Source organism: Venturia canescens, chromosome 1 (genome assembly GCF_019457755.1).
Source record: "Venturia canescens isolate UGA chromosome 1, ASM1945775v1, whole genome shotgun sequence".
NCBI lineage: Eukaryota > Metazoa > Arthropoda > Insecta > Hymenoptera > Ichneumonidae > Venturia > Venturia canescens.
Genome location: NC_057421.1, coordinates 38,007,834 through 38,028,494, shown reverse-complemented (window position 1 = coordinate 38,028,494; position 20,661 = coordinate 38,007,834). Strand labels below are relative to the sequence as shown.

General features: G+C 37.3%; 1 protein-coding gene across 1 annotated transcript in view; it reads right to left on the bottom strand.

Moving 5' to 3' along the window:
* The window catches only part of LOC122412558 (mucin-4), a 34,089-nt gene extending 15,434 nt beyond the window's left edge, over positions 1-18,655 (bottom strand). The window contains exon 1 of the mRNA XM_043422202.1: positions 18,374-18,655. The gene's annotated coding sequence lies outside the window, so the exon portion shown is untranslated. The remainder of the gene's footprint in view (positions 1-18,373) is intronic.
* Positions 18,656-20,661: the final 2,006 nt, after the last annotated feature.

The window sequence follows — 20,661 nt, the reverse complement described above, 5'->3', positions numbered from 1 at the left end:
ATTCAAAATTCAGTTATCCTCGAATAACACAAATTCGTTGAGAGAACCACTTCGTGTCCCATGAGAGGGGGCTACGGTAGAAATACCTGAAATAACCTAGATGGACTAGAAAACCATAAGAATTTCAGTGAAACTATTTCCAAAGAGGAATAACAGGTACAATGTAAAAGTGTAACGAGTAACGTATGACATATACACACTGACTCCTATCGTATGTAAAATTGGGCCAACAGTCGGTCACGTATATCGTGTTCCCTTTAGACACTTTAGACTGTGAAAATCGAGCGTGACCCCCCTTTAACACACCCACACAAGCGACGACACACGAACCAAGTTTTCGGGCTGTACAATAATACGACGACTGCGGAAATTCTGGGCTAGTGAGTCAGACTTCCTTGTCGCGATGCGATTCGTTGACGTATGAATAATGAATAAGTCGGATGGATCCACCCTTCGATCGAGACTTCGAGAAAAAATATCTTTTTTTAGAGCGTCCACAAACTCATATCGGCCTGAATGTCAATTGAAGCTTATTAAATTATCTTGAAGCATCGTTATCGATTGACTTCAAATATTCATTTCAACTACGAACTTCAAATATCGATCCTGCAACTGCCGATAATTATTTGATTCTGTAAATCATCGACGAATTTTCGAAATTTTTCTATTGTATTAAGGTAATGAAAAAAAATTAAATTTCATCTCTGCAAAAGTAGCAGTAGTTTTGAATATTCAAGAACTCCCAAAAATTATATTTTTTTTACCTGCTTTCAAAAAAAAGAAAGGAAATATATTTCAATACCGCCTCACCAAATGGTTTTACGAGGCACATTTGCTATTGATCCTCTCAATCAAATGAAGCTTCCGCGAGCTATAAGTCATGAAAGATTCATTGAAAAGAGTAATCACAAAAAAATATTCAAGACTCACCCAGTGTGCAAAATCCTTAAAGAATTTTTCCGCTTTCCTGCACGACGAATATTCCTTATTTAAAAAAAAAAATCACCAGAGATGCACGAGCGCGATCGGTATTTCTCGTTAAATAAATATCAGCAAATGCTTGATCTACTTTTGTTTAATCGATAATCTCACAACTCGAACATTTTCTTAGTGAAAATTGTAACTGAACGTACGAATAATTGTTAAGTATTTTGAAACAATAAAAAATGAAGTAAGTTGAAAATTCGTCCGCAACGAATCTTTAACCGCAATCGGTATCGACACGGTAGTCGCGTGCGCCGCGTGTGCGTCTGGGGATCTCACTCACTGGGTACTCCTCTATAGAGGAAGATCCCTCTCTCCTTGTGGTTCTGTGCGATTGGGACGATCTTGCGGCTGACCTTGCCACTGCTGGAAGGGTAGTGACCCTGGTTGCAGACCTGCATGCTCCACGTAGTTGTATCTATTTACGTATACATATATGTGAGGCATTCCAGCCCAACTGGATCTACGTCTATCAAAGCGAGCCTCCAAAATTTCATTTCTCAATTTTTATGGCATCTAGATCCGAGCCCCTACTTTTTCTCTTCACTTCTCATTAACCAGCGATAATTTGAGTAATTTAGCAAAATATCAAAAACGATATATTTCCAATAAAAAGTCTGTCTTCGAATTCCGCACATATTTCAAACGCCTTCATCAGATCCGATATTTCAAACGCCACGAATCAGAGCCGAAATTGAGTAGCAACGACTTGATGTTTTTTTCACGAATTAAAAATCCTCCAAATTCATTTTCAAAGTACCTTTCTTCCTGTCATTCCTACAGAGGGGGATTATCCTACTACGTCAACCATAAAAAAAATTTCGATTCACTAAATATTTCATAGATAATCTGTAAACACCGCTAAAGATATCCTCGACTAGCGAATCGAAGGAGGAATGCACTAATTTGAATGCGAGAATAAAAATAAAATGAAACACCAAGCGAAAATGAAACATGAAACGTCCCATGTACAAGTGTCTTTTCTTTTTCGATGCCTTTACTTCTTCACCCTCCGTTTTATCCCTCGTTCAAGTCCCTTTTCTCTCGATCTTTCGCCTCGTTCTCTTATTCTCTGAGTACAGCCTCACGTTGCAGTACCATTTGCCTGGTTATATTCACCGGCTGGCAAAGTATATGTTATTATACACATGGACAGTCTGACACACGCGAACATGCGCCCGAGACGCACGTGTATATGTGGCTCGAGGCAACTTCTCGCCTTCAGCTTCTTCTATTCGCTTTTACTCTTCTCTCTTTTCACTCACTCGCTGTGTACGTACTTACTCTGCTATAGTGTAATACCTTCTGATATTTTTTTACGTTATATATACTGCGTGAGTTTCTCGTTCAACACCGGGCGTGCACACCGTTCCTGTGCTCCGGATAAGAGTGCACTGAGCACCGAGTCGACAGGTACAAAAGCTCTTTCGCAGCTGAGAGACACCACGAATACGTTGAAACGCTCGCGCGCATACACGTATATACACTAAACGTACGAGAGTCAACGTTCCCTTGTGTTCGACCGAATGGGGCCGGACCAAATGTATATATGTACGTGTATTTTTATATACATGCATAGATTCTTTATACAGGTAAAGAGTTAAAAAGGCGAGAGAGCCGATGTGTATACTCCAGTGCTGCGAGTGAAAGACTCACTGATGAAAGTCGAACGAGAACGAAAGAGTACTCCAGAAAAAATGTCACGATGATGAAGTGAAATAGAGGTGAGGAGAAGAGAGACGATACTAAACGTTTCACGAGTATAGAAAAAGGGCTGAAGGCACCACTTGGAATGGGAAGAGGCGAAATTCTCTTTAGTTTCGAGGGGTAGAAATATATGTTAGGGAAACTTTCATAACGATCGAGTGCTTACGTTCTTTTATATCTCTCAAGTAACACTTTATTCTTTCGTTTGAATTTTTAAGGGATTATTTCAATTTTGCTTATGTTTACGTGAAATAAAATTGAGGAATTGGTGAGAATTACATAAAACTTTTGTTATATCGTCGTGTGGCAGTTTCTGCTAATGTAAAATTTAAGGGGGTCCTGCTTTAGAAAGTCTAAAAATCGAATTGTTTTCGGGAATGTTTTTAGGGGGGACGGAAATAACTCACCGTGTACGGAAAGTCGGATTGTCGAAGTTTCTCAACTGCGTACAATTTGGAGATCGTAATTATTGTCTGCAACAAAAATCCCATTTTTTCCCCCATTTTCATATATTTTTCTTCCATATGAACCTATAAAAACCCGAAAAAATTGTGAAATTCTATATTTCCAGCAGCACGTGAATATAGAATTTCGCATAATTTTTTCTGGTTTTTATAAGTTCATACGAAAGTGAAATGTATGAAAATGGAAATAATATTTGGAATTTTCGTTCCAGACAATAATTACGATTTCCACAGTGTACGCAGCTGAGAATTCCCGAAACGATCGATTTTTTTTGACTTTTTAAAGCAGGACCCCCCTTGTAAACTATGTAAATGTACATGCAGCACAAAATAATACATTTTCGTTATGCAAACAGCTCCGATAGGAAGCTCAACGTCTTTGACTCTTCAAAAGTTAGGACAAATTGAAGATGCTTTACAAAAACCGTGTAATTCATGAAAATGTGGTCAGTAGGCTTAAAATGAATTTATTCGATCTTCTTTCATGAAATTACAAAAAGAAGACGAGTCACCGATGAAAGTCTTTTTCAAGATTGTAACTTCGTTTTATAGAGTGCACATAGTATTATATCAGACACCTGCCGTTAGGTGAACGCGGAGATGAATGTACAGACCTTCAAGTGAAACGACGTGGCGCTCTGTTCGTATCTCATTCTCGTCCGGTACGCATATATAATCATCGTGCCCACCTTTTCTCATCTTCTTCGTCTTTCTTTCACCTCCATTATCTCGCCTCTCCCAAGCTATGCGCATATACTAACGTTGATAGGTATAAATTCTCTCGTGTCGTATATGTATACGTATACAAATTGACCGCTTTCCAACAAAAGGGCGTTAACGATATGGAATTTAACGTCAGCTGCGGGACCATTTGTTTTATAATAATCCCTCATATCTATATCCGTTGTGGTAGCTCATCCCTACCCTCGATAAAACCGGTCGTGCTTCTCGTTTCGTACTCATTAAACAGTCAGCGCTGCGTGCTCGTCGATTTCTTCGTCGTTCATCTGTTACGAGAACTCTGTGAGAGACAACATTCACTGCTGTGATTCATTTAACAAATTTTTCTTGTCGATTTATCCACGACGAAATATCATCGTTTTAATCATATTTTGAATGAAACCCGATCAATTACTAGAAAAACTGAGCACCAGGATTAGAATGCAGAATGATTACTTCATCAGTGTTCCTGGACGATTTTTTTGACTGGATGTAGAACGTCGGTGAAATGGAAAACGTTCGAGACATCTCATAGGGATTAGTGCAGGAGAATCTAAATTTTTACTATCTCCCAGGCCAATTTATCATCCTCTGGAAACAACGTAGATTTAACGACTTCTGTAGCCATGTTTTTAGATGAAGCTCCATCGATCGCAAACAGGAAACGCGCAAACCCAAAGACCCGTAACAAAGCCACAAACCTTTGGATGATAAATTATACGAATTTTAAAAAATTGCACTCCGATGGAGCGTATATTTTTTATTTTTGGGAATGCAAAGCTGTGATTATTTTTCTGTCCATTTAATTTATACTCTTGATGTCTTTATAAAATGTAATTATTTTCCGGTCATTAACTGTCTGAATTTTTGTTGTTGCGCAATAGATTCAGAAGCGCGATGTAAAAAGGTACGACGATATTCGATCGGGTACGTTAATAATGCGATCTTAAAGTCAGTGACCACGCGGCTCAGTCTCGTTTTTTGTTGTGAAATTCTTCGAGCAATTGCGCAACACCGCGGCCGTTGAATCTCAGCAACCGTGAACTTGTCACATTCGATGGCCGCGGTTTCTCTTCTTGGCTCTGAACTTGGCTCGATTATATTATAGTGTTACGTGTTTCTCGAAGCTCTCTTTCTCTCTCGAAAATTCATTATTGATTCGAGTCTCCAGTGCGATTATCGGAAGCCAATGAAAATCCGTCACATTCGATTAGAACGAATACATTTTTTTAATATCGAAATATATATCGATTGGTGAATAAAACGAAAAATATTTCATAACTTCGAATACGAATGGCAAATGCGATCATATTTTATGTGAGTTAAGCTCATATCTAATTCTTCACATAATTTATCTCAACTTGCATAATCTTTATAATAATTGATTCGTTAGTTGATGAGATATGCATTCACCTTCGTAATTTCTGCAATACACGTTTGAGTTATAAGAACGAAAAAATGATAAACTAATCACATTGCGAATTGGAGTGAAACTAAAATGATTATTTAAATTTACAATTTCTAACTTCTACATTTAAATTCATTACTCGATATTCGAAAAAGCATAGTGGAAAATCTGTTAAGAAATTCTCAGGTGCACGCGAGGTTCTCGAAGGGCAGCGAGAGCAGGTGTCACGCTCGGTTGAACCGGCATGACATTCCAGATTACGTAGCATCTTCCTGGCGTAGCATTGCCACGAGTTGGTACCAGCCACGTACGGATAAGATAATAAATCATAGCATAAGTAATCGTCTGACGGCAAATAGAAATCGGCACGTTTAATTTTAATTAAAAAAACTCATTCGTTCATGACTTTTAGGTACGATTGGGATATTTGCAACCTTAAAAACCGCGAATCAGTAAACCTGATACAAAATGATTTTCTGCATCACGTGGTCGAAGAATCGATTTTTTTTTGGCTGGTTCTACCACCTTTTATTGACAGTGACTGACTTACTGACCGCAGGGACTTATAATAATAATCCTTGACGAAAGGAGGCATGCACGTACGGACGGAATTTTTGTGAGGCAAAAAATGTAATTATTTTTTCTCCGAGTAAAAATTTAATTAGCCACGTAGATTGGCCTCTCTTCGATTCTCTGGTAATTCGCTTAATTAAGAGTTATGTGAAAGTGTCGTTATTTGGTTCGAAGGAATGCAACTTAAAGTTCTCATTGAACACAAATATATGCGGATGAAGAACATGGAGGTTGTCGATCCCTTAGCCTGCAAAACTGCAGTTTCATTCCACTCGTACTTGCATTCTTATCGGAATACTCCGTTAGACGTTGGCACTTGGTAAAAAAGAGAGAATAAGCGCGTTCATATAATTCCGTATCCATATACATATCGCATTTGCTACGCTCGTTGAAAAGCCCAGTACCATGCGCAAGTACGTATAATTTTGCTTCGAATCTCATGGATATATTCGCAGATTTGTATTACGTATGCGATAACCTCCTTGATAGGAGAAAGAGAAAAATCGTGCGATTAATTTCCAAAAGAAGGGCGCTTATCCCCGCGAAAATGAGAGGATAAACTCATTCCACGCTCGTTGATGCGCGCGACCGGACTCCCGGCGTGCATAACCTTAAGTGAGTGCTCGCTTCCATATTACAAATCTCTCTCAACTAGTTATGTGACTTATGACCTGCTTACGCCTGTCCAATGATTCACAGATAAAAGTGGCATAAATAAATTGTCTGTCTGACAGCCAAATTACGTGTCACTCATCATTACGATAAAGCTCATTTTAAAATCTGTGAATGAACCTGGAAAACAATCGTCCTGGTAAGGGATAATCAAAAAATTTTCCGAGCCAATGATTCTGTACGTAATTTTAGTAACGAATTCATTCATCCACTGAAAACGGAATTTTGTTGATCCAACAAAATTTATTTGGTCAAAATCCATTTTGTTGATTCAACCATTGATTATTTGTAGTTTTTATGCCGCGGTGGCTCGAATGAAATATTTTGTTGTATAAACTATCGATATTTGGATGATTTCTCAAAATATTTAATCGTGGAAATTATTCGTGCTATTGAAACAACAAAAAGGTTGCTCCTTAGTGAAAAATATTTTGTTACGGAGACAGTGATTTTTCTTAGAAAACAAAGAAAAGTTTAGTCACTTTGGTTTTGTTGCAAGCAACATGGATTTAATTCCGATAACAATTTTTAAGTAGATCCGTCACAATTCGTCAGTGGTCATCGTCACTCTCGGAGAAGTTCGATCAAACTAATGACAAAATTTAATCATGCATCGCTGTACGATGTCAAATTCTCCTGACTTATTCTCCTATATTTGTAGGCCTCAATTAAAAATTGTATGGCTTGATAAACGCGTTTCTATAATTGGTCTTGTTGATCTCAGGTATCTGCGATCCGATTAAGCAGATATTTCGCGTACGTGCTACCGGAGAAAACGATTAAAATATGCTGATAAAACTGAACAGTTATGGTACACAGATAAGTCGAGCTTATCAACATGGAATTTCATGAACTAGTCGTTTCATAAATATTTCACGGATTTCTTTTATCATCAAAACTAATTGTGCTGAAAGTGGTCGATGAAATTTTGATAATCGTATTTCATCGTGCTCGGCTCGTATTCGATGGTGCATGTGTGCAGATATTTGAGTAATCGTGAACGATGCGCACGTGCAAGAGGAACAGCTTTCGTGTTGAATTATATTTGATCGAATGTGAAATAGAATCTCTTTCCGTTATTTATAATTTGAAGAGAGATCTTTCAACGTGCGAACACCAATACATCGCAGCTGCAAAAATAATGGAGTTAAAAATGTTCGAAGCTTTCGTAGCATCAAACAGATTATAAATGATATAATTCGTGATTCGCAGGTGATGCATTGACGTTCCTCTATAACGGAATTTCCATTATAATCATGTATATGTGAATGTATACAAGCGGTTGTGTATACGAGATGATCAAACTGTACAAATACGATAAAACATATAGATAAGCTCCAGGTTGACTAATCGAATTTTCATAAATGAGACTGCAGCATAAAACTGTCGAAACTTCACAGATTTTCACTTCGAATTCGCATTTCTATTTGGTATTCTATTTCTCTTTCGTATCGTATTCCGTTTGATCCAGTTCTATAAATATACGCAAACGTACATAAAACTATGAATAATCTTGCATCGGTGTTGCACTTATGAGTTTGAGAATGATTGTAAAGTTTTTATATCCGCGATCAAATTATGTCAAACATTGATCATTTCGGTGTTGGAGCTATGAAATAATTTTACATACTCATTCCATTCGCTCGCTCACAGTTGATTCATTTTTTGGGTAATTTGGAAAGAATTTCGAGCCCTATTTGGAGAATTGTCTCAATCGTTTATGGTTTGTTGCTATTAAATGTTCCCGAGCAAAGTGTTGTGAATTATTCAAAAATTTTTATCGATTCATTAATTGTTGACTGCTCCAAAACTAAAAAAAAAAACTAAAAATTCTGTTTTCAGTAACAGTTTTTTTGTTGCAACGAAGGAGATGATAACGTATAATTATGTTGTGCTTAGCACGACCAATGCTTCTTCAAGGTGATACAAACTTGTGATATATAAATATGTATAAATATCTGAAGGCATCAGCATTAGTGCACACGATGCGAAACGTGCAAGACCAAAAAGCATTTTCGCGTGCTCAAAAAGCTGTTTTTCTCGCTCTTTTTCCTCCGGCGTTTTCTGGCCTGTATAAGAGCTGAGAAGAGAGCTCAGAGATGAGAAAAGAACTCGTCGGACTCGTTCCTCGAGCTCCGAGTGGCGTTTTCAAACTTACATTTATACACACACATGTGTATATTTATACAACACAAACCTTCCCGACCTACCCGACGGTTATTACTTTATAAATAGCTTCTTAGGATTTCATATACGTGTGCACGTTGGATCATGCGTGCAATATCTATATACACACACGGTAAGCAACGTAAGATCGAGGAATTGCCAATTTTGTGCACACCTCTTTGAGAAAATGGTTGGTTCATTCAATGTCCCCCATTTGATGAAATTACATGGGAAAATTCTTGATGTTATTAACCCCGGCTCGACTAAAAAATCTACAGCGAGAGCGTGCATACAGGTTTTTTTTATTAACGTTCGACTTTCTGGTAATATTCTCGTCTGAGGTTCATCTAAACATATTTTATTCACTCAAGTTTATAAATTTATTTTGCATTTCGTTTAAATTATTGAGTTCGTTAAGAATGTACAGGCCCGAGGGCTGTTTTTAGATAGCACTCTAATTTTTTTTATGTCTTACAATCCAAGATTTCTTTTCTATGCCTGTCAAATTTCAAGACCCCTTTTATCGACCTGTTTGCTTGAAAACAGTCGAAAAGTACAGAATTAACGTGCCGCTTATGGCCACAATCACTTACCGGCCCCTTCAACCATATCTTCAACTCAAAATTTAATATTTTTTTAAATTAGATAGCATAGATTAAAACTATTATTTATGTGACTGGATCGCACGAAATCTAATGGCGCGTACGCTAAAAAGGGGGGTCAACGGCCATCTGAATTAGAAATATTGAATCCAAGACGAAAAATGGTTACAGTACCTTGAAATTTTGCAGGTCCATGCGTCACTTGTCATTTATAGTGCAACCTATATCGTATTGTCAATGGAAGTGACAGCTGTACTTTTTACGGTTATATACGGTGATCTCTGATCCAATCTGTCAACTGACTAGGTTCAACGGTGTCAAAGGTTGCCTTTTCGCAATGTACTATCAAATCATGTTAAAGACTCGGAATGAAATATGTTTTACAATGAACTTAAAATATTATTCACGATTAAAAAATTAAAATAGCGCTTTTTTTACTAATAATTCTGTAGGATTATTAGTAGTTATCGCGTAGTTTCAGAATGTTTTTAGTCGAATGTGAAACGAGTTGTTTTGAATAAAGGAAAAAGAAAAGCGTTTTGTTTAAAAAAAAAAACAGAAGTTGAATATCAGCTTGAATGCCGAAAAGATGTATCGATTGAAATTGTGTTCTCATTCTTTTATATTTGAAGTTAATAAAGAATTATTAATTTTTTTCTCATCGTTCACCCTCTTTCTCTTAATTCAATAATATATTAACATCGAAAAATCTGCAATTCTGCTATATATGAACGACGGAGGTAATTCCTTTAAAAAAATATGGAAAGACTGTCAACTGACTAGTACGACGAGCACGTGCATCCTTAATCTTTTTTATGGAATGAAATTTGTTCTTTCAAACGATATTCAACGAGCACACATCAATTTATGGTTTGGGTATGGAACGACAGTGTTTTATTTTTTCTTAATCCTGATTAGATGATGGATTCATAAAATAAATTTCGTTGTTTCTCAATGTTTAGATACACCCCATTACCAATGGTTTTGTAGTCAAGAGGCAAAATGCTTGCAACTTTGATGCCACGCTCAGTGGGTTACGTCCTTTTCTTTATTGTCAGAGGTTATGCCAGTGGTACTTTCGTGAAGCGCAGTGATGTATTCAAAGTTCGTGTACATACGGCGTAGAGGCGTCAACCGAAGGCTCACGTTGCACACACGTCGCGTACAAGACGTAAGTTCTCCCTCGTGCACGATTTCCTTCTCATCTAAACGTGTACATGATTTTTTTACCTTTTCATACAAATATAGGTGTGGGCACAGTTAAGTTGGTGCCAACATGGACCGTTATTTTCATTTTGATTATGTTTTTCTCGATTAAACGGTAAGGAATAAAAAAATAATGTAAAAATTGGACCGCTGCAATATTTTCCAGCCTCCAAGACGACCATATTTTTCATGAATATTATTTTGTGAAAACGAAAGATAGAAAAACTTCGCACTGAGTTACTGCTGAAAAACGTGACTGGGGATCTCGAAAATTGAAGAAATTCGAACAAAGCGATTTTTTTCCATCGAGTTTACTTCCAAGAATGAAAATTCCACTTTGTACTACACTGAGAACAAAAAAGTCATTGGAAACATGAATAAACGAATGAAATAGTTTCAGATCAAAGTGCAGATTCATTCTCTCCGAAAACGTTGCAGTTAAACGAAGAAAACTCTTCCAATAACATTAATTGCTATTGAATCAACAATTTTTTTTCTCGGTCTGAGTCATGGATCAATACTCTGGGATGCTTTCATCATGGATAACAGATCGATGAGCACTACAACTGTGAGCTGCAGAATATAAAATTGATAAATTATTTTATCATTCCTCACGATGCTACTGCTTATTCGGGTTGAGAAGATAGAAATTCAGCATGTTTTATTGATGCCTGATGAGTGCATGGGATCTAAATTCAGTGCATTCGATCATTAAGACGGCTCATAAAATGGGCCGAATTAATGCCAACTTCACGATATATAGAAACATATGTTGCGCGTGTATCTTGCCTCGGGAGTGCACTTCGCGTGCGAGGCCTTGCTTATTCACAATCGCAGATGATAATAGTCCTATACAAACTTGATGCGTGTGTGCAATGGTAAAAGAGTATGCAATACAAGCATCATTGTCTCTACTCCGCGGGACTTTATACGCTCTTTTATGCGGATTCACGTACAGAGGGAACGATCGACCATACATTTATTGACCGCAAAATATTTTAGTGCGATAGCTATTCACGTTTACACAGTGAAATATCCATTGAAAGTGTGCATATTTTTAAATACTTCCATGAATCCGTGATTAAAACTTTTTTTTTAAGTGTCTCGTAGGTCTGGTAACAGGTTTATTATTATTTTTTTACTTTTATTGTAAATAATTGTCAATTGCTTTAATATTTATTAATTCTTAGGAGCATATACATAGTATTTTTTTGTGAAGCGAGAACTCGATGAAAATTTATGTGTGCTCCTCAAATTTGGACTATGTTCAACTGTAGATTTCAATTGTGAAAACAGTTCTGACCATAGCAAAGGGGCATAATAATTCTACTTTACAGTTGACCATCGAGTCAACATAAATTTAACAGTGTTTCCTCGGTGAAGTACTTGGGGGAAAAAATAGCACAGTTTGAACCTTTGTCAGAGCAAAATACGCAATTGAAAAGTTTTTATTCGGAATTGACTTGGGAATTACAATGTTTTTGGTAAAAACCTCCAAAATGGGCGACGTAGAGCCCCAAGCAATTTTGTGTCATCAATTTTTACAATTTTTTTTTCTCTCCGTAAACAGAAAACTGTAAATCTCTCTTCGCGTCAACACACAAAGTTTGAGTCTTCGTGTACCGGAAACGAATCATTAATACGTAATAAAACAGAGGGTTTCACATGTACCGAAGACGAATGTGAATTCTGAATTGATCACCTGGGCCCAGCAAGCACAGTTACAGTGAATCCTGTTTACCGTTTGCTATCAGGCGTGTCCAAGAACAATAACCAATTATGACTGCAAGAAATATAATCGCTGTAGGTAATTCGTGATCTCGTGGCAAAGAAAGAAGCTCAGTTCTAATTTTTAGTTTGTACTATCTCGTGTATATTACTCGTATAAACGAACGATTCCCGCTGGAAATCACGGGTTCCGTTACATGCATTTCCGTGCCTCATTTAGCTGGGATTCGCGTTGCATTCGAGTATATATAAGTACAAGCGCCACGGAGTGCGAGAATGAAAATAATAAAAGTAAATAGAAGAACGAGGAGGATGCATAGCTGTATTGTTTTCATTCATATTGTTTGTGTACAAACCGGAGTACTTGGCATGCATAGCTTTTTCTATGGACTCGTATACACGATACAAATGTGAAGCACAGGCACATTTTCTCATGCGCATCTGTTCATTATCACATGACGTTTTTTTCATCCGACATTTTTAGCTCGTTCAAAAGGTGAATGGAAAGCTCACGTACAAAGAATCTGTCTAGGGGAAATGCTGCGTTATTCGTACCACTGAAATCACCACACAACAATATATTCAGCTACGAAACTACTCGTCAAAGTGTACATTCGACAAATGAAAATCTCAAACAAACCCCTCGAAAGTGAGTTTTTGGCCTTGATTTTAGAGGCAACAGTAATTTCGATCTTCGCTTAAAAAATTTATCAACCTCTAACGATCCCCCACACCACCCAGCTGAATTAATAACCATCGACACTCGCAACTGCTGGCATCCTTAAAGTTTTCGCTGCCTCGAGCCACGTTTCTTCCTAGGTTTCGACGGTCCTTCAAAACTGCCATGTTTTTTGACGAGTAAAAAAAGCATTCGTCCTCGAAGAGAGGCTTATTTGCTATGAAACGTGTGTATCTATATTTAATTACTTGCTCTTCGTAAAGGAGGCTTGGCTCCCATTCTACTTCCCCGGCCAACAAAGCTTCGTGTACATATCTTGGCGGCACATATAAGACCGGCGCACAGGTCCGCGTTTCGTGGGAACACAGTCCAGACATAACGGTGTAGCTCTAGTCGACGAGCCGCGTTACAAATGTGCCTCGCAGTCTGGCCACTATGTGTGCAGCTTCTCAAGACACGAACTCCACGAAAAGAGGGGACCTATATACTCTGCGCACATCTGTGTGTACACCACATGTTGGTAGAAATACGTGTATATAGGTGCGGATATATAATGTAGGTATGAGCTGATCCGGAGGTAAAGATCGTACGGTTGGTGATCGACCATCCGGGGTACCAGGCAACCAGGCCACCGTCTTCAAGAAATAAGAGAAGAGGCTGCGCGTCCGCACCTCCCGCATTCACGTGGCCCTTCAACGAGGACATTCGTTCGTGTCCTCGTTCTCTTAACTTTTTGTTTTTATTATTTATATTTACTATAAAATGGTGCAGGAATTTGTGGATGTAACGAGATATAACGTTAAGGTATTCGGATGAGCGTATTTTTTGGTGGGGCAAATTGGAGGAGTGGCACTTTGGACTGACGGCCTGCGTGAGAAGTCGCGGTTATGTAGGAAAAGCTTTTTGCCTCTGCAATTTTTCCAACTTCTATCGTTAGTATCTCTTTTAAGGATTCGTTAAGACTTTATCTTCATCGTCGCTGTGGGTTCCTTACATTTTTTCTATCTGTGAGACAGTTTGTATCGGGAATTTAGAATTATTTAGTGTAGGAATTATCGAATGGAATTGTGGCGATGATGGAATCTCCGTAAGCTCCCGTATAAATTTGACGATCTTTGAAGTTTTAATTCTTCAACGTTCGATAACCTGACCTGAAATTTCGCCAGTCTGTTCACAGGCATTTTTACTTAACTGTAATTTAAAATCAGTTATTTGTAGAATACTCGGGGGTTTGGGAAAGAAATACCTTAAAACTGCTGACCTGAGAGTGGCCATTTAACTTAATTTGTTTTGCGCTAAATCACTCGCAGTTTTATCAACGTAACGGAGCTGGATTTATCGAGCGAAAAAATGATTGAGCCGAGTGCATTATACAGGCACATTTTTATTTCTCGAATCAATGAAGTCCGAGTCCTCGGTATACTTTGTAGGGATTGATTTTTCTAGCTGGCAAACGAAATGAATCGTCGTCGTTGGAAGGTGTCAATAAATCATCATTTTTCGTGTGAAAGTCTTTCCGTGTATCTGTGCGAGTTGAGATGCTGGAAGACCAGGAGAGTATCGAAATAAAAAATCCTGGCCCAAGTCCCAGTGGGTGGAGGCGTAGGTCAAGTTGATGCGATGCCTCGTTTGTGTATACAGATATCTTGATGAGCGAGTGGTAACAACGAGTCAAAATTGTAATATATCCTGAGAGGATTCAGAAATAATGAATTTCCATCATTTGTTTGCCGGTGATGCAATCTTGAAGAAATTTCATCACCCATTTTTCTCAACGTTGAAGAGTTTTGTGTTTATATGTACTTTAACTACACGCATTAAGGAAGTTGAGGCATTAGAAAAAAAATGGTGTCATCGCTTTTAAATCGATTGCATCTTATAAAGTGAAGGGTAAAATCAGTTAAATTTTCAGACAATTTAGGAGCGTCGTTGCTGAGAAAAAAATCAATAAAAATTTGGGCTAAGTAACATGTAACTTTATGGAAGTTAAGACACATTCAGTGATATCTCCGTGAAAAATGACGCTAAAAATATGAAATTTGAGATTATATTATTCATAATCTGTTTCCCGTGCAGTTTTTAGAGGCTAGGATCGTCACCGTCCATGTTTTCGACTGAGCTTTCACCAGTTTTTCGTCTTTTTTTTCCCGACTCTTCTTTAAACTGTATGTAACGTTGCCAAACTATAAACTGGCCTAACTTTTGAAAGGTACAGGTCATAACTTCTGGGTAAAAAAAATGACTGCACGGCCTCAACTTCCTTAACGAGAGAAACGACGATCGATAAATCGTGAGATGAATCATGGGCTACGATCAATTTGTACCTGATTTATTGATTTTATATTCAATAATAGGTTGTAGGAAAGATTTTTCAGGGAAGTATGCATCCTAATCACCAATAAGTCTGAGTTATGAATGTTTGTACTACTTCGTCGGTTCATCTTTCTTCTCTCAATATATTATAATTGTCTCGTATACAATCTCATACTGTTACAGCAACTCGAGAAGGTACGCAAAGATAATATCCGTTTTCATAATGATGTAGTTCGTTCCCGATAACGAGCACAAAACTTCATGGTTCTCGTAATGATAGCGTATGAATAAGAGTGGCGAGCTTCCATGTCGCTGAGTTTACAGGCATGGAAGGCAGAGGTCGATCGAATATGTGTTTGTTAATCCCTGCACAAAGAGCACGAGATTTGAAAAATTCATATGATCATACCATTGAATGGATCAATGAATACATCGAGCTTAACAGTTAATATTTTTCTTGAATATTTGGCTCTATTAGCGGTGTTAAAATGAATAAATCCAGGTCAGTGTCAATCATAGTGTGGGTTGGGCACGTGCCGGAAATCATTATAAGCACTCGAGTGTCTACGAACGAGGAAAAGTGCATTCTTTGGATTCGTTTGTACCGTAAATAAAGGGGAGGCTCGCAAAAAAACTGTGTTAAAGGAGAGAGAGAAAAGGTAGAGAATCTGATTCTCTCGTGTGTCATAAATCTGACGGGCCATACGGAACTCCAGAAGTTGCTTGGTATGCAGTCAAAGTCGAGCAACTCGAGCTTGGCCCATTTTAGAGAGAGATTTCGTGAGACTTTGGAAAACGTTGCTAGCATAGTAACAAAGATTGTCTAGACGCGATACAAGACTGCAGTCATGAGGAATCGTATTCCTCATTCGAGGATACTCCCATAAATTCGAGGAACCGTCACGTGCGATATTTGCGACAAACCTTTTGATTTGTCAACTCGATATGAGAAGAAAACCTGATGATTTGAAATAGAGGGAGTTTTCATTCCGTCTGGTAATCTAGACTTATGACCGTACAGATTTACCAAACTGGTTAACAAAAGTTCGTTTTAGTTGGATAGTTATAGAGTAACGAAACTCGAGAAGCAATGATAACAGAATTTTTTCAATCGCAAACACATTAAATTCGCTTATTCCTGTTTCGCCTGCTGCCTTCACAAACATTAATCAATCAATGGTATCGTCGAGAAAATATGAATTTTTTAATGTCACAATGAAACTCGCCATTGATTTTACCAATCCACTTTTTTCTATGCAACGAAAAGCTTCATAGAAATTTTCGCAATACACGAAGAAAACGAGGCCGAAAATTCTAGAGAAAAGTACTAGGAATACAGTATCTTGGGGACAGCACATGCGTACTGGACTGCAGCATTAATTCGAAGAGCAATAATAAGAATTGTTCTATCCACCATGGTAAAAAGACCCATACCCATACCTTTTATTCAAAAGGCTCAAGAGTCTCTTTCTCTATAAGCATATAGTAAAAAATGTTTTCAGTCAATTCAAATGTTTATATTGTAAAGTATTGTAAAGAAAATTTGTGATTTACAATACATTTCCACTTATCAGTATAAGTGTTAGTCTGACACGATGAATAACGCTCGAAAACAAAACGAAAATAGGTCTCACGTGCATCAGTTTTTGCTATGCACATAAAGCTGTTTAGAATTGAAGGGTCGAAAAATAGGAAAATTCAAAAAATACCATGCTGTTTGTAATCGGTGGCTAAATACTTTGGAAATTCTTGAAAAATAATATATTCCTGACTATACAAAACCAATATTCGTTATCTCCGTGTAGGTTTTAGTCGCAATTAAAGAGACTCGTGGAAATGTTTCAAATATACATTTGAAAGGCTTTCTCTCTTTTTTTCTCGCCTAGCAATGCATGCAGCGACGTTCAGTCGCGATCGACGATTGCTTTTACGATGTTTGTGTAACAAACGAACCACTGTGTGTATTCTTGATCGTCACAATCCCGCGTGCCCAACACCTGTGCACACACATACGCACACAAATCGTGCACAACTTTCGTGTTACCTCGAACACGATTATTAACAAAACGAAAAGCGCTTTTCCATCACGACATTTTGTTTGATCTTTCAATGCTTTACTAATGTGCGTATTTAGCACTTACAGGACTCTGAAATTGCTCATTAAATACTCCACTCTTTTCTATACCGGCAAATCATTCCTCGTGTAATTTTCTTCAGGTCCACAAAGATTCGATATCGGAAAGTTGGAATGTGTCGTAGCGGGGACTCTCGTGACCGAAAATAAGTGACATCCTCGTGACCTCGAGCCACGAGTTCGCCAAATTCTCCTCCTTCATATCGATATATATGTGGATACACGGTATTTCAGGTCAAATCTGGAGATGAAAGGATTTTAATAAACAGATCCAATTTATTATTTTTCTCTCGATCATATTCGTGTGTTTACCTCCATCACAAAACATTATTTTCGAGATAATTAAAATCGAAATCGAAGATTCTTCTAATTAAAAGCTCAACGAATATGAGAACGTCCAAAATTTATGTTTGCCTGCCAAAACGTCGTAGCAGATACAAAAAGCTTATAAGTTTTATTTTTTTCATTGCATCACACTCTAGATTGCTCCGTTCAGATTTAAGGGTCTGTATTCGCATCTGTAATGTATTTGGGAATAACCTTACACGAAGGATATTCAGGTTTGGGTAGTTTTTTTTCGCCAACTCTCTCGCCCTCTCATTTTCCCTCTGTTCTTCCTCTCTTTACGTCTCCAATTCGTCTCGTTATCGATTTCTTTTATTCGAGGAAAATTCGCATTCAAATTGAAATACGGAGGTAAATTTGTGAGAATTACATGAACAAAGGTTCGTTTGCGCGACCGTTGGAAAATGTATAAAAATGTTGGTATACTTTGATTCGTGATGGTACACGCATTGGTAAAAATGATGGAACAGAGTAGCGTATTTGGACGGTTCGTTCATGACTACGAGGGAAAAATGAATGGTTTAATTTGTGGATAATCGAGGATGAAAAACTATCAATTCAATCATAAATGAATTCACCGTCTTATGATTAATTAACAATTAAAAGTGCAAGTCAGAAATCGGGGTATTGAGTGAGCTGCGAGGATCATAGGAAATAAAAAGCGAATCCTACCTCTGCAGAATCCTTCTCTTTTAATGATGAAACGAGGCAAAAAAAGTCACTGCACTCTCACACAGTTTTTAAATTTTCCTTGGTTCTCGTTTCTTCGACTGTCAAGTGAATTGTTCCTTTTTCAACTTAACGAGCTCATATTTTTCCTCGATTTTATGATGGTATGCAGGCTTTTAACGGGTTTTATATTATCATTAGAAAACCAAAAAAAAACTGTCGCCGGAGCTTCGGAACCGGCAAAGAAGATGCTACAGCGAGTGTTACTAGTACCTCGCAGTTCAAACCTCGCGTTCGCACTGAGAGCCTCACGGCCAACGGATGTCTTTTATAACCCCTACCCCTACGACCTTAATATCGTTGAAATACGCTCACCACTTCTTCCACGTTCATCCCCGCAGACCTCAGGATTTTACACCTGACACATACGCTAGCTCTGAGGATGCTGTAGGTCTATGCAATTGAGGACATGGAAACGATCATCTTTTAATCCTAAAAGCCGGTTACTTTATTTTGTTGTTGAGTCAATCCTTCCTCACAGTTTACTCACTCAATAAAATTTGATATAAAATACGATTAGCGAATATAAGGATTTCTTGTCGTGTAATATTTTGTCGAGCAAGCAATCAGTGAATTTAAGGTAGTTCATGCACGGAACGATTTTCTTAAGAAAGTCTTGAAATTTACACAAAGTTTAAATGGCTAGTCGACTGACACGCATATCAAATTTTAAAAGGTTCGTCTTATTGGTTATCGAAATAAACTTGTTTAAGTATAAAAAAAAATACACATTTCCACATAAAGATTGAACACTTCTTACGAAGTTTATGAAAAAGTACACGATAACAATGAAGTATGTAATAAAGGTTTGGAAAAAAATTCGAGACGATAGTCTTACTAGTAATAAAGATATATTACGTTAAAGATTGATCGAAATTGGTAACAAGCACTCTTATAACCTCACATTTGCTTATTTCGGCATGTTGTTTCTTCTTAGCTTGGCCCATTCCTGTCGTGGCCTTCTGTCTTTTTATTAATACTTTTTTCTTGATCCATTTCCCTTTGTGTTTTCTCTTTACGCTTTCTAATGCGATTTTTTACATAAAAATCTATAGTATTTTCGCCGGGGACGAATTAAATTTTGGGTTTAGTCAGTGATGAAGGTAGGAGTCGCGCGACAATCGATATTAAACGAACTCGTGATTTTTAAATTACATAATTTTTACGTGATAAACTTTCATATGGCTAAAGGATTTAATATAGGTTACCGAAGATTATATCAAGAAATTTACAACCAACAATAGAAATATAACACTGCATCTTATGAGAAAACCATCCCGCCAACACTATGATTGCAGAATTCATTTCCTTATCGATTAGATATAGTTTATGTTACAATTTACAATTGCTCCCCATAGATTATATTATAAAGATTCCAATGTGACCATAAAAATATGGGACCATTGACTCATTCGAAGAGAATTTTTAAAATAATCTCAATGAAAACTCAGAAAATGGCAGGAGATCGACTGCCATGAAGTGGCTCGATATACTTGGCAATGTTACGTGTCAGCATATGCCATGGACGTCCAAGAATGTATACATATATTATGTATACTTTTCGTGATAGCCGGCGAGTTTGGAAGCTAGGTATCTGTCAACTGTCAGGTGAGAACCTATATATATATATATATATATATATATTGAAAAACCGAATCAAATAAGCAATCATAAGATATTTCTAATCATAAATTATTAAATATGATCTTGTATAAATTTATACGAATACAGTTTAAATTGCCCTAAGATTTATTCAATACAGAAAACCTTTCTTATAACCTATTTTATTTCGATTATTAATAAACAGTCATTTGACCATAGAGTCGCGCAACTCTTACCTTAAATAAATGGTTTGTAATTTCATTCGCCAAGAGATAAGTTGAAAAAATTTGTTTACGATTTCGAATTAATAACTCTGATATTAATTTAAAGTGATTGTATTTTTAATTAGGGAGTAAAAATCGATCCAATTTAGACATTCATAAAATACGATCCTTCGGGTATGATCTACCTTAAAGATTGGAACGTCATCGAGCCAAGCGGGTTCACAGAAAAACGATTAGTTTTTATTTCTTATATTCTCAGATGACTGCGGATCGAAAAAATTCATTTCTGTTGACGATTTTCTTCGATAGTTTTCTAAAAAAGTAGCTGAAATAGTCCAGGATCAAAGTCCTATTATTATCAGAGCTACGAGGGAGTTTCTACTCGTAACAACCTCGCGAGCATGC